We start from the raw sequence: 15088 nt of genomic DNA, 5'->3' as shown, positions 1-15088 counted from the left end.
AGATGCTGACCCCTCTCCTCTACTTCTGCCTTGAAGAGAGATGCCATGCCTGGAGTGACAGTGACCATCTGGCAAAACTGAGTGCAAGTCCCAGAGAATTCCAGAAACATGTGTCATTCTGTCCTTGCTAGCCACTGCCCAGCCCCAGAGGCATGTTACACAAGAAATAAGTCTCTATTAGCTTCAGACGCAGGCCTCCACATGGACATGAAGATGTTATTAAAAGCTTGCCTCACAACCTCTGCCTCAACTGGCATCTGGAGCTCGGGCACCTGGAGCTTCGCCACATGGACCTCAGGCATCTATAGGGTATGTCAGACATCCGGACGTCAGGCATCTGGATCCTGGGCATCTAGACCTCGGATATCTGGACCTCGAGCACCCGAGCCTCGGGCATTTGGACCTCAGGCACCTGTACAGCACTTTAGGTGTGCAGACCTCAGTAATCAGGACCTCCGGCCCTGGACCCGGGGTATCCGTGCCGGACCTCAGGCATCTGAACGGTACAGTAGGCTCCCAGCCCGCCCGGTGCGCTTGCGGCCCCTCCAGCCAGCGTGCGGCCCCGCAGGCTCCCGCATGCCCATCCTTCCAGAGCTTTCGGCTCAGGTACACGGTGGCAGCGCGGGAGGGTCGGACCCCGGAGGCTGCGGAGAGGCCGCAGCCACCCGGGGGCGCGGGTGGAGGGCGCCCGGAGGAGGCACGCAGGCCGGCGGAGGAGGTGCGGGGCGAGGGGTGGGGACCCCGAGGGGCGCCGCACTACTCACAGCAGCCCTTCCGCCTCGCGGACCGCGGGCGCCTGCAGGACTGGCCACCAGGGGGCGTCTGCGTGACGGCGCCGGGGCTGCCGCGCACGTTCGGAGCCGCTCTGCGTCGTGGTTCCAGTTCCGGCCTCCGGAGACCTGCGCGCCCCAAGCCCGCTCCTGTCTGAGGGGTGCACGCTCTCTCCCCTGCCACTGCTGGAATCCTGCCCCGAGCCGAGTGGATCCCCGGGACCGACAGCCCCGCCGTCTGGTTGACTCCAGGCCCCTGTCTTGCTGGGAACCTGGCTGCCCCCGCCACTCCCGGTACTGGGTCGCCCTCCCTCTTGCGCGGCCTCCTCACGTCCGCAGGACCCGGTGTTTGCCGTGCCCCTTAGGGCACTGCTGTTGCGGCCGGTGGCCATCCTCCTGTAAGGTGAACCAGTCTCCAAGTCCTAGACTCGGTCCCGACCCATCTTTTTCTGCTGAAGTTCCAGCATGTCCGTGGGTTTGGACAATTCTCTCGTTTTCTGGGAAATGACGGGGCCGCCAGCCCCCAAGATGGTGTCCTTCCTGATTTACTGTCCTGTCCAGTTCCCTCCAGCTTGATGAGACTGACAGGACAATAGTATAACTAGTAGGATATTATGGAAATGGTGAGGTGTGACTTTGGACTATAGGGGATAAAAGGCATTGTCACTTGCCCCTCGGTTTCTCTTCAGTTCCTGCTCTGGGGAAAATAGTTGTGACATCATGGAAAGTTAAGCAGCCCTGTGGAGGGGTCTTTGTACTGAACAACTGAGCACTCCTGACAACAGCGTGCATCGGATTGCCAGCTCTGTCCACACCCAGTGTGGCATTCGGTCCTCCCGCCCCAGACAAGCCTTCACATGATGGCACCTCTCACTGAACTGACTTCTCCACTGCAACCTCATGGGAGACCTTGAACCAAAACCACCCAGGTAAGCTCTTCCCACATTGCTGACACATACAGACTCTGGGAAGTACTGGTCATAGTTATTTTACACTATTAAAGTTTTCATGCAATTTGTTCCACAGCAGTAGATAACTAATACATAATACCAGGGTCCAGCCCTGCCCTCGTGCTGGGCCGTGGCAATGTTTGTGCTACCACAGTGCCCGTAATATTTCCCGTTTGTGGCATAAATACTTTTCAGTACTTACTAAGTCCTTATACTTAAGTACTTTTTGGTACTTACTAATTTGGAAAAATCAGAAATGGCATGGGAATTCAAAGAAGAAAGGTAAATAAGATGTAAATATGTAGTGGGTATAAGAAATGCAGTTGAATTTTAAAAAGTGATAATGTCAGCTCTCAGGAGGATCAAGGGGCCAACGCTTGGCCACTAAGTTTATGTGAGACTCTGAATCCATACTGGAGGCTGCTGTATAATTGAGTATTATGTCTCCGTCATCCTGCTGTGGACTTTCAAAGGCTTCTTTCCTTTGCACTTGCAAAGAGAATATTAGAGCCCTGTCCAGGAGCCAAATGGAGACATACAGGTGTTAGGTGAGAAACTGTGAATTTTCATCTCCAAGCAATGGAGGTTTTGCAAGTAATTTATATGGGCGAGGGGTTGAGTGAGTGAGCATCAGCCTAGCTCAGTGGGGCCCTGACTGTTGCCTCCTCCCTTCAATTTCTGTCGTGATTACAAGATATGGTTATAGTGCATTGAATAATATAGTGCATTGAATATAGTGCATTGAATATAGTGCAATTGAATATAGTGCATTGAATAATATAGTGCATAATCCAATTATGGACATGGTTTTTAAGGTACAGATAGCACATGTTGCAATGCAAATAGAAACTGAGCCCAGTGAACCTTAGGTAATATTTGACCTAATCCAATCACAGGGAGTTACCTGGCACATCCACTTCATATGATTAAAACAAAAGTGGAGCCTTTTAATACACCAGTATTACTCTAAATTTTTATCTATGCAGTTAGCACAAAATATCTTTTCATTGCGATTGATTGTTCTTAACATATGATGAATTGTTCCTCAGGCAGACAAGACTAAACTGAAATACAATCTCTCCTGTCATTCTGAAATGAAATAGTATAAAAACAGTGTGTCACCCAGAAGGATTTGTTTCTCTCTCTCTCTCACTCTTACACCGCCCCCCTCCCCCACATAAACGCAAGCACATGCCCGTCACGATTTTGAATACAATGCTTCCATACTTGGCTTTCCTTTTCTTTCTATTGATGACAGCTTAGCAATTTAATGTTAACCCCTATTGAACACTCTAACATTCATCATACTAACTTTTGAAGATGTGGAACAAAAAACAGCATTAAAATTGACTGAAAACTCTTTGTAGAATGATGGTGCTAGACATCAGGACTTGATGGATGGAACTCAGTTTGGGTTAAAACCATACCAGTAAACAAAAAGAATATCTTTCCATTTTAAACTTTTCATTCTGGAAATTAGGTTTCATTTATGTGCCGACTTGTTCTGATAACTTAAAATTGTCTCACAGAGATGAGGAGCAGAAGCCCTTTGGAAGCCACTGCTTAGTTGTCTCCCAGGGGACCTTGCCTTGCTCCTCATCTCCTGTTTAGACGTCGCACATCCAGGCCACGTTTTGATAGGATTTAAAGATGTTTGTCAAGCACCCAGACAGTCGTCGGAAGACTGTTGGTAAGTTCGTGGTGTCACTTTACAGAAAACACAGTGGTGTTTTTTTGGGAACACATTTACATAAGAGTAAAGACATAAAGAGAGGAGAAAGGCAATTGCTTGTGAGGGTTTTGGTCCCTTTGCATATCCAGAAAGCATTGAATGAACTCTTTGTCCTTGTCAGTGGGGCTGACTCTTGTCTGCAGACAGGAAGTAGTAGGGCAGGAGGCTGCACCCTACTGGTACTTACCCCTCTCTCCCACCCCCGGGCCCTATTTGGCACCTGCTGTCTCCCAGAAGGACCTAGTTCCTGGTGTAAGGGGAGGACAGGTGGAGGGGGTGCCAGGCCCCTGCTTATTGCTCTCTGGGCTGTCTCATTTTGTTTTACCGTTCAAGCTTTGGTTCACAGGGAACAGTAGTGTCCTCCCTTTTGTCCAGTAGTAAGTCTCCGAATAGATGAGAACTGGGGTTACATGTTGAATCATGGTCAGCCTGTTAGCGGAAGGTTGACGCGGGAGATGCAGGGGCCACCACCTTCCTTTGACTTGGTCGCCTGCTAAGGGAAGCTTCCTTGTGCTTCACAGGGGCTTGGGATGGCCAGGCTGCCCCTGGGACGAGAGACTGTGTGATGCCCGCTGTCCCCTGAGGCTCGTTGCAGGACTCCAGTCGGTGACTGGAGAGTAGTGGAGGCCCAAGTTCAAAGCCTTAGTCTGCAGGGTGTTGTTGCCCCCGCTCACGGTTTCAAACCTTGAAAGAAGCCCGTAACATCTACAGCTCATTCAGTTTCTTAGTTGGTGAGAATTGGAGTTCACCACACTAATGCATGTGGGTGGATATGCACGTGCATCTGTGTATATGGGGGTGTGTGTGTCTGCATGTGTACGGCTAAAAGATTAACTGAGGCATTTAACAGTTTTAAGAGTTTATTGGAGCAAAAAGGGATTCCAGTCAGGCAGCACTCAACCTCAAGTAGTTAGGAGCCCCGCCTGGGCAGAGCTGGGGAGACTATAGAGAGGCGGAAGCCAAGCAGGGAAGTTACTGATGGCCTGTCTCCTGCCGAGTTGGCTGTGAGTGGTTACCCTTAGGTTTTGCTTGGGTGACCTTGAGGCACTGATGGGCTTAGGTTTTGGTTTGCTACTGGGGGCCATCAGGGCATTAGAGCCCCCTCCATCTAATGGCCTCCTTGCTTCATTAATTTAACAGTGTGCATGCATGTGCGGATGTGGCCGTGTGCACATGTGTGCATGTGTGCTCACGTGTTTGTGTGTGTATGCATACATGTAGGTGTGTGTAGCACTGCGTAGAGCACGTGTGCGGTTTGCATACGTGTGTGCAAGTGCACTTTTGTTTGCATGTTTCTGTTTATCACGGTCCCTAACCCGTGGTAACCTCTCCTGTACTTGGGTTTTTGTTTGTTTTCCCACTATGCTGTTCACTCTAATGCTTGTGTGCAATCAGAAATGATTTTGAGGCCCCACACGCTAGACTGCAGCTTCACAGAATTAATGGGTCAGGAGGAGCATACTGATTATGGAAGAGAGAGGTTCTTTAAACCCACCTCCTTAGCAATCAGGAAAAGGAGCGGCAGGCCTGGGAGCAGTCGCATTCACTGCTCTAGATGGCGAGGATGTCTGTCGCCTGGAGACCAGGCTGCAGTGCTCAGGTAACCAAAGATGCCCTGCACTCCTGTGAAGGGCAGCAGCTTCCAGGGCGCGGTGACTGCTGAGCCTTCTGTCGCCAGGCCGTGCTTGGGTTTCAGACTGCTGTTCAGACTGGGGGGAGAGCATCGCACGGGTGTGTCAGACAAAACAGCCCAGCTGCAGGCCGCCTCCGCCTGTGTCTAGCTAAATGAAGACCAGTTGAAGCTCGGACACATTTCTCTTCCCTTTGCTTAGCCTTCTTTCTTTCCATTTCCTTTTTCTTTACCTTACCCCCTCCCTATCCCTTCTCCCCACTCCATGTCTCCCTCTGTCTGGGTCTCCCTCCCTTTAAAAAATATCTAATGGCTATACAATCCCTTTTCTTCCCAGGCAATCCTTGCTGCATCAGATGAAAATCTGGCATAACATTTACCTGGATACATAACCACATGTTTCCTGTGGCCGTAACATTTACTCCTTAAGCTATTCTTTTACTTCTTTCCATATTTTCCCTCCACCCCCAATTTCTTAATAGTGTTCTTAATCATACAAGCACAATACACTTTCTATTTCTGTTTTGCATCCTCAGGGCCAGGGAGGTGCTAACCTATGTATCTGGCTGAAATAGAGTCATGGAAACCAGCAGTGGCTTCATTCAAGTGATTTAAGGATTACAGTTGGCTGATGCAGATTTATAGAGTCAGTCATGTTATGTGAGTCATATGATAGGCTGGTAACAGTAAGAAATGAGAGCCACCACATTTCCTGGGTGCTCTGCCCGCTGGCCAGTCCGGGTGCTCATCGCTGCACTTCATTCTCAGCCTCCCATGATGACCCTATGCAGCTCCCCTCCATTCACTGAGCCTCCAGAACTCAGGAGGCTTCCTCTAGACCACATGGTAACCGTGGAGCTGGTATTCTAACCTGGGCGTCTGTCTCCCATCTGAGTCTAAAGTGTCCAGCAGTCGCACAGATATTAAAGGACGTGTGCTTCAACAGCACCCCAGTGCATGGGGTCAAGAGGCAGCATCTGAGGGTGCACTTGCAGCCATGATCTCCAATCTACACACGGTTTATTTAGTGAAACTCCAGGTGCTTCTGCAAAGATGGGAAAGTGGGGAGCTGTTGGAAATGCACATTCCAGGGCCCCAGCCTGGACCTGCGGAATTGGGTGGGGCCGGCCTCTGGTGGATGAACCCTCCAGGGCTCTCCAGTTCCTGTGGGGCTGAAGTGGAACCCCACGGCTCTAGGGCCGACTCTACACCCTGGGCAGAGACTGAGGCTCTTTCTTTCCTCCCATAATAGGATTCCAGCCCAGGGCCAGGGGGGTTGAGCAGGCTGGAGAATGTAGGTTCCCTACCCATTGGGCCACCCAGGCTTCGGCTGTCTGCCATCAGGGTAACGTCTTGCCTTTGCATTGGAATCATCCATGATCGGCACTTTCCTTCTGAAAGAGTCTGAGCTTAGAAAGGTCTTCAGGGAGGACACTGATTTTTCATTCCTACTACAACTTCAGACTTATCCTGTCCGCAGCAAATGGCACCTGCTGACTTGGCAATCTCCTCACCTCTGGAGGCCAATCTGTGGGCTTTAGATGTGCACGGAGGAGGCCAGGAGAAAGGACTCCTGGGTTCCTTCTCTCATGACAGGGCCTCTCACAGGCTTTACTTCCAGGGATGGCCTCCGGCGCAGTAGTGCCACCGCCTTCTCTTCCTCCTCGTGTTAACTTCCGAGGGGTGCAAAGCTGCTAGCATTCTGTGGCTTCTTTTAGGTTATTCCAGTCTAGTAGATTTTGTGATTAGAAAGTAATTTCATTCCCTAAAGCATTTTGAACCCACCAACCATACTGGGAGAACATTGTTTCAGTTGTTGCTGCCTCCCAGCTGAGATTTAATAAAACAAAAGAAACAATTCCTTATGGTAATATTAGCAAATCTGTCTTCTTCTCTCAGCCCTGTCTCCACGCCTTTTGAATTGCATTCTCTCTTCTCCATACTGTTGACTTACTTGCAGGATTTTGCTGTACAAAGTGGGGGAAATTATTTCACAGTTGCTTTGATCAGAGATCTGTTGAGGCGGTTAAATCGTTCAGCATATTCAAAGTAGGTTAGCTTTGTGAAGAGAAGAGAAACAAGATCAAATTGTTACCATAAATCAAGAGGCCTGAGTGCTGTTGGGAGTATTTTCAGGTAGATTTAAAAGGTAGTTTAAACTTAAGAAGGTCAACGATGCCGGGGATCCGAAGCATGGCCATTTTTCATTATTTCCACAATATTCTGCAGTCATATCTCTTAGGCGTCATCTGACACCTAGATTCTGTAAAACCAAAATGAGGTCGCCATAACAACCAGCTGTGCGATTAATTCATTGTTATGAGTTAGCTTGGCTTAGGATCTTGGCTAAATTTGAAATGTTGGGTCTTTGTTTTAGCTGAAGACCATTTGGTAGTTTGCATTTCTTCCAGTTTCTGAATCTGGACAGTGAATGTTGCCATCTTTCTCTTCCCTTCCATGAAAATGAGTAATTGCTTCATAATAGAATTTGTAACTTTATGTAACAGGAGGCTCACCACTTTTTCGGGAGGTGGAGCAGACCAGGGGTATGTCCACTATGCAATAATAAAAATATTTTGCTTTTGAAAATACCTTGAAGATTTGAGGATTTTAATGTAGTGATTATATTAACTTATGGCCCACTGATATGTATGGCATTATGGAAATTTGCAAAAGTGAAAGATGAGCCTGACTTCTGTTATTTTCAAATATTCAGATGTTCCATGGTTAGGCAAGAGTGTTCCATGGTTAGGGGACAATGACTGTCTGACCTCTGTTATTTTGCCGTGATGCTCACTGACAGGTAAAAGCAGGAAGAAATGGCCTGAGGGCAGAAGGGGACAGAGAGAAAGAGAGGGGAGTGACAGGATTGATGATAGAGGGATCCCCTCCTCCCAGAGTGAGGTTTATGGCTGGTGTAAGTGCTGTGTGCAAGGTTTACTCAAAAGACAGCTTTATTTGGACCACGAGATGCTCTCTTTGTGAAGCTGTCTGCATTCAAAACTAGCCAGTTGTTTTTATTTTATTTTATTTTTTTATTTTGGTATCATTAATCTACAATTACATGAAGAACATTATGTTTACTAGGCTCCCCACTTCACCAAGTCCCCCCCACATACCCCTTCACAGTCACTGTCCATCTGCATGGTAAGATGCTGTAAAATCACTGCTTGTCTCTCTGTGTTGCACAGCCCTCCCTGTACACCCCACACACTATACATGCTAATCGTAATGCCCTCTTTCTTTTTCTCCACCCTTATCCCTCCCTTTCCACCCACCCTCCCCAGTCCCTTTCCCTTTGGTAACTATTAGGCCATTCTTGAGTTCTGTGATTCTGCTGCTGTTTTGTTCCTTCAGTTTTCCTTTGTTCTTATACTCCACATATGAGTGAAATCATTTGGTACTTGTCTTTCTCTGCCTGGCTTATTTCACTGAGCATAATACCCTCTAGCTCCATCCATGTTGTTGCAAATGGTAGGATCTGTTTTTTTCTTATGGCTGAGTAATATTCCATTGTGTATGTACCACATCTTTATCCATTCATCTACTGATGGACATTTAGGTTGCTTCCATATCTTGGCTATTGTAAATAGTGCAGCAAAAAACAGGGGTGCATCTGTCTTTTTCAAACTGGAGTGCTGCATTCTTAGGGTAAATTCCTAGAAGTAGAATTCCTGGGTCAAACGGTATTTCTGTTTTGAGCATTCTGAGGAACCTCCATACTGCTTTCCACAGTGGTTGAACTAATTTACATTCCCACCAGCAGTGTAGGAGGGTTCCCCTTTCTCCACAACCTCACCAACATTTGTTGTTGTTTGTCTTTTCGATGATGGCGATCCTTACTGGTGTGAGGTGATATCTCATTGTGGTTTTAATTTGCATTTCTCTGGTGATTAGCGATGTGGAGCATCTTTTCATGTGCCTGTTGACCATCTGGATTTCTTCTTTAGAGAACTGTCTATTCAGCTCCTCTGCCCATTTTTTAACTGGATTATTTGCTTTTTGTTTGTTGAGGTGTGTGAGCTCTTTATATACTTTGGATGTCAATCCTTTATCAGATATGTCATTTATGAATATGTTCTTCCATCCTGTAGGATACCTTTTTGTTCTATTGATGGTGTCCTTTGCTGTACAGAAGCTTTTTAGCTTGATATAGTCCCACTTGTTCATTTTTGCCTTTGTTTCCCTTGCCCAGGGAGATATGTTCATGAAGAAGTCACTCATGTTTATGTCCATAAGATTTTTGCCTATGTTTTTTTCTAAGAGTTTTATGGTTTCGTGACTTACATTCAGGTCTTTGATCCATTTGGAGTTTACTTTTGTGTATGGGGTTAGACAGTGATCCAGTTTCATTCTCTTACATGTAGCTGTCCAGTTTTGCCAGCACCATCTGTTGAAGAGACTGTCATTTCCCCATTTTATGTCCATGGCTCCTTTATCGTATATTAATTGGCCATATATGTTTGGGTTAATGTCTGAACTCTATTCTGTTCCACTGGTTTGTGGCTCTGATCTTGTGCCAGTACCAAATTGTGTTGATTACTATGGCTTTGTAGTAGAGCTTGAGGTTGGGGAGTGAGATCCCCCCTACTTTACTCTTCCTTCTCAGGATTGCTTTGGCTATTCGGGGTCTTTGGTAGTTCCATATGAATTTTTGAATTATTTGTTCCAGTTCATTGAAGAATGTTGCTGGTAGTTTCATAGGGATTGCATCAAATCTGTATATTGCTTTGGGCAGGATGGCTATTTTGACGATATTAATTCTTCCTAGCCAGGAGCATGGGATGAGTTTCCATTTGTTAGTGACCTCTTTAATTTCTCTTAAGAGTGTCTTGTAGTTTTCAGGGTATAGGTCTTTCAGTTCTTTGGTTAGGTTTATTCCTAGGTATTTTATTCTTTTTGATGCAGTTGTGAATGGAGTTGTTTTCCTGATTTCTCTTTCTCTTGGTTCATTGTTAGTGTATAGGAAAGCCACAGGTTTCTATGTGTTAATTTCATATCCTGCAACTTTGCTGAATTCCGATATCAGTTCTAGTAGTTTTGTAGTGCAGTCTTTAGGGTTTTTTATGTACAATATCATGTCATCTGCAAATAGTGACAGTTTGACTTCTTCTTTACCAATCTGGATTCCTTGTATTTCTTTGTTTTGTCTGATTGCCGTGGCTAGGACCTCCAGTACTATGTTGAATAACAGTGGGGAGAGTGGGCATCCCTGTCTTGTTCCTGATCTCAGAGGAAAAGCTTTCAGACTCTCACTGTTCAGTATGATGTTAGCTGTGGGTTTATCATACATGGCCTTTATTATGTTGAGGTACTTGCCCTCAATGCCCATTTTGTCCAGAGTTTTTATCATGAATGGATGTTGAATTCTGTTGAATGCTTTTTCAGCATCTATGGAGATGATCATGTGGTTTTTGTGCTTCTTTTTGTTGAGGTGGTGGATGATGTTGATGGAGTTTCAAATGTACCATCCTTGCATCCCTGGGATGAATCCCACTTGGTCACGGTTTATGATCCTCTTGATGTATTTTTGAATTCGGTTTGCTAATATTTTGTTGAGTATTTTTGCATCTACATTCATCAGGGATATTGGTCTGTAGTTTTCTTTTTTGGTGGGGTCTTTGCCTGGTTTTGGTATTAGGGTGATGTTGGCTTCATAGAATGAGTTTGGGAGTATCCCCTCCTCTTCTATTTTTTTTTTGGAAAACTTTAAGGAGAATGGGTATTATGTCTTCTCTGTATGTCTGATAAAATTCCGAGGTAAATCCATCTGGTCCGGGGGTTTTATTCTTGGATAGTTTTTTGATTACCGCTTCAATTTCGTTGCTGGTAATTGGTCTGTTTAGATTTTCTGTTTCTTTCTGGGTCAGTCTTGGAAGGTTGTATTTTTCTAGGAAGTTGTCCATTTCTCCTAGGTTTTCCAGCTTCTTAGCATATAGGTTTTCATAGTATTCTCTAATAATTCTTTGTTTTTCTGTGGGGTCCGTCGTGATTTTTCCTTTCTCGTTTTCTGATTCTGTTGATGTGTGTTGACTCTTTTTCTCTTAATAAGTCTGGATAGAGGCTTATCTATTTTGTTTATTCTCTTGAAGAACCAGCTCTTGGTTTCATTGATTTTTTCTATTGTTTTATTCTTCTTTATTTTATTTATTTCTTCTCTGATCTTTATTATGTCCCTCCGTCTGCTGACCTTAGGCCTCATTTGATCTTCTTTTTCCAATTTCAGTAATTGTGACATTAGACTATTCATTTGGGATTGTTCTTCCTTCTTTAAATATGCCTGGATTGCTATATACTTTTCTCTTAAGACTGCTTTTGCTGCGTCCCACAGAAGTTGGGGCTTTGTGTTGTTGTTGTCATTTGTTTCCACATATTGCTTCATCTCCATTTTAATTTGGTCATTGATCCATTGATTATTTAGGAGCATGTTGTTAAGCCTCCATGTGTTTGTGGGCCTTTTTGCTTTCTTTGTACAATTTATTTCTAGTTTTATACCTTTGTGGTCTGAAAAGTTGGTTGGTAGGATTTCAGTCTTTTGGAATTTACTAAGGTTCTTTTTGTGGTCTACTATGTGTCTATTCTGGAGAATGTTCCATGTGCACTTGAGAAGAATGTGTATCCTGTTGCTTTTGGATGTAGAGTTCTGTAGATGTCTATTAGGTCCATCTGTTCTAGTGTGTTGTTCAGTGCCTCTGTGTCCTTACTTATTTTCTGTCTGGTGGATCTGTCCTTTGGAATGAGTGGTGTGTTGAAGTCTCCTAGAATGAATGCATTGCATTCTATTTCCTCCTTTAGTTCTATTAATATTTGTTTCAGGTATGTTGGTGCTCCTGTATTGGGTGCATATATATTTATAATGGTTATATCCTCTTGATGGACTGAGCCCTTTGTCATTATGTAATGTCCTTCTTTGTCTTTTGTTACTTTCTTTATTTTGAAGTCTGTTTTGTCTGATACCAGAATTGCAACACCTGCTTTCTTCTCTCTGTTGTTTGCTTGAAATATCTTTTTCCATCCCTTGACTTTAAGTCTGTGCGCGTCTTTGGGTTTGAGGTGAGTCTCTTGTAAGCAGCATATAGATCGGTCTTGCTTTTTTATCCATTCTATTACTCTGTGTCTTTTGATTGGTGCATTCAGTCCATTTACATTTAGGGTGATTATTGAAAGATATGTACTTATTGCCATTGTAGGCTTTAGATTTGTGGTTACCAAAGGTTCATGGTTAGCTTATTTACTACCTTACTGTCTGACCTCACTCACTTATTGAGCTGTTATAAACACAGTCTGATGATTATTTCTTTCCCTTCTTTTTCCTCCTCCTCCATTCTTCATATGTTGGGTGTTTTGTTCTGTGCTCTTTTTAGGAGTGCTCCCATCTAGAGCTGTCCCTCTAAGATGCCCTGTAGAGGTGGTTTGTGGGAGGCAAATTCCCTCAACTTTTGCTTGTCTGGGAATTGTTTAATCCCTCCTTCATATTTAAATGATAATCGTGCTGGATACAGTATCCTTGGTTCAAGGCCCTTCTGTTTCATTGCATTAAATATATCATGCCATTCTCTTCTGGCCTTAAGGTTTCTGTTGAGAAGTCTGATGATAGCCTGATGGGTTTTCCTTTGTAGGTGACCTTTTTACCCTTCTGGCTACCTTTAATACTCTGTCCTTCTCCTTGATCTTTGCCATTTTAATTGTTATGTGTCTTGGTGTTGCCTTCTTTGGATCCCATCTTTTGGGAGTTCTGTGTGCCTCCATAGTCTGAGCCACTATTTCCTCCCCCAGTTTGGGGAAATTCTCAGCAATTATTTCTTCAAAGACACTTTCTATCCCTTTTTATCTTTCTTCTTCCTCTGGTACCCCTATAATGTGGATATTATTCCTTTTGGATTGGTCACACAGATCTCTTAATATTGCTTCTTTCCTGGAGATCCTTTTATCTCTCTCTGCATCAGCTTCTATGCGTTCCTGTTCTCTGGTTTTTACTCCATCAATGACCTCTTGCATCTTATCCATTCTGCTTATAAATCCTTCCAGAGTTTGTTTCACTTCTGTAATCTCTCTCTGGACATCTGTAATCTCCCTCCAGACGTCTGTAATCTCACTCCGGACTTCATCCCTTAGCTCTTGCATATTTCTTTGCAGCTCTGTCAGCATGTTTATGATTTTTATTTTGAATTCTTTTTCAGGAATACTGGTTAGGTCTGCCTCTGCAGATCCTTTCTCAGGTGTTGTTTGAAGTATCTTGGTCTGGACCAAATTTTTTTGCCTTTTCATGGTGATAGTGGCTGTAGGCAGGTTGCAGGTGTGTCAGCTGGGAGAAGAAAGTCATTTCCTGCTTGCTGGATGCCTTGCCCTTCTCCGCTGCCTGTGACGGTTACCCGCACTCCTGGAGCAGCCACCAGGTTAGTCCCCTAAGCTGCTGTGGGCGGGGTGACCATCAGAGCAGTGCGGAGCCCTGCAGGGAGTGGCAGGCATGCCAGGTGTGCTCCTCTGTGCCAGCGGCAACCCTGCTGGGCAGCTTTGTGCCAACAGCAGCCTTTGGATCTGGCCTGGGCAGCTGTGCCTTGGGCTGGGATTCCGGTCAGCTGCTGGGAGTGCCTGCTCCCTCTGGCTCCACTGCAGGTGCACACGGGCCTCAACCGGTCTCCTCTGGCTCCCCTGCCGCTGGTGCACGCGAGCCGCGCCTGGGCTGTTTGGTCGCGCCACTGCAGGCTTGCACAAACCTCTCCTGGTCCTGTCTGGCGCTGTTGGCACACGGATCTGCTCCCGGTCCCTTCCGGCGCCTCCGCCCCCGGTGCGCGCTGCCACTCTACCGCTACTGGGCCAGTGTGTCGGGGTCTGTGCCAGTTGGAGAAACGACTGGCAGGCCGCTTAGTGCCATGAGGGGCTTCAGAGCTGCACTGTCTCCCCGGGGTTTAGGGCGCCTAAGTTTCACCAAGATTCCCAGCTGCTGACTATGTGTGCCACAACAACTTCATCCAGCTGTGGATCCCTGTTTCTTTAAGACTTGCAGAGAGCACTTGCTTTTCTTTTTTCTCAGGGGCGCCGGTTGCGGGGACCTGCCCACAGGTTTTGCTTTTCCATTTCTCTAATACCCAGCACCCCATGCACCTTGTGTCTGCGTTCCGGGTGTGGATTTCTAGAGCTGGTTGTTTAGCAGTCCTGGGCTTTCACTCCCTCCCCGTTCTGACTCCTTTCTTCCCGCCGGGTTTTGGGGTGGGGAAGCGTTCGGGTCCCGCCTGGCCGCGGCTTGTATCTTACCCCCTTTGTGTGATGCTGAATTCTCGCAGATGTAGATGTATCATGGCTGTTGTACTGCATCCACTGGTGTCTCTTTTAGGAATAGTTGTATTTATTGTATTTTCATAAATATATATGTTTTGGGGATGAGATTTCCTCTGAACTACTCATGCCGCCATCTTCCCATGATCCCCCCTAGCCAGTTGTTTTTAAAAACTCTTTTAACCTGTTCCAGGGCCGCACACATCAGAATAAAACATTTAGGAAAACAGAGCTTTTCAGAAAAGTTAATGCGTTAGCTTTGGCAAACTTGGGTGCACTTAACAGAAACAGTCTGAGTGTAACAGTACAAAATAAATGAGAAACACTTAGTGATACATATACAGCCTTATTTGCTTATTTACAGATTTGCAAATTGTTCCCACAATCTTTTCCTATAAGGCCAAAGATTAATGTGGGTGATATTCAGGCATGGATAAAGTGGAAGGCTTAATATGATTTGACAAGGTCCAATACATGAGTAACAGTTGCAGATGCATAAAAGATTGTTTTGGATTTTTGTGTTTCTTGCACTGAATGTGTGTGTGTGTGTGTGTATGTGTGTGTGTGTGTGTGTGTGTGTGTGTGTGTGTGTGTGTGTGTGTGTGTCTGGTGCCCTAGGCTTGTGAACACTACAGGAGTCCAGCCATAGGAACTGACTGGAATTGTATTTGCGAAGATTCATTTTTATGGGCATCACACTCTGGACCTGGGTTTTAATAATGAAGTTCCT

The sequence above is a fragment of the Manis pentadactyla genome, chromosome 8 (genome assembly GCF_030020395.1).
Source record: "Manis pentadactyla isolate mManPen7 chromosome 8, mManPen7.hap1, whole genome shotgun sequence".
NCBI lineage: Eukaryota > Metazoa > Chordata > Mammalia > Pholidota > Manidae > Manis > Manis pentadactyla.
This window is presented reverse-complemented; position numbering follows the sequence as displayed.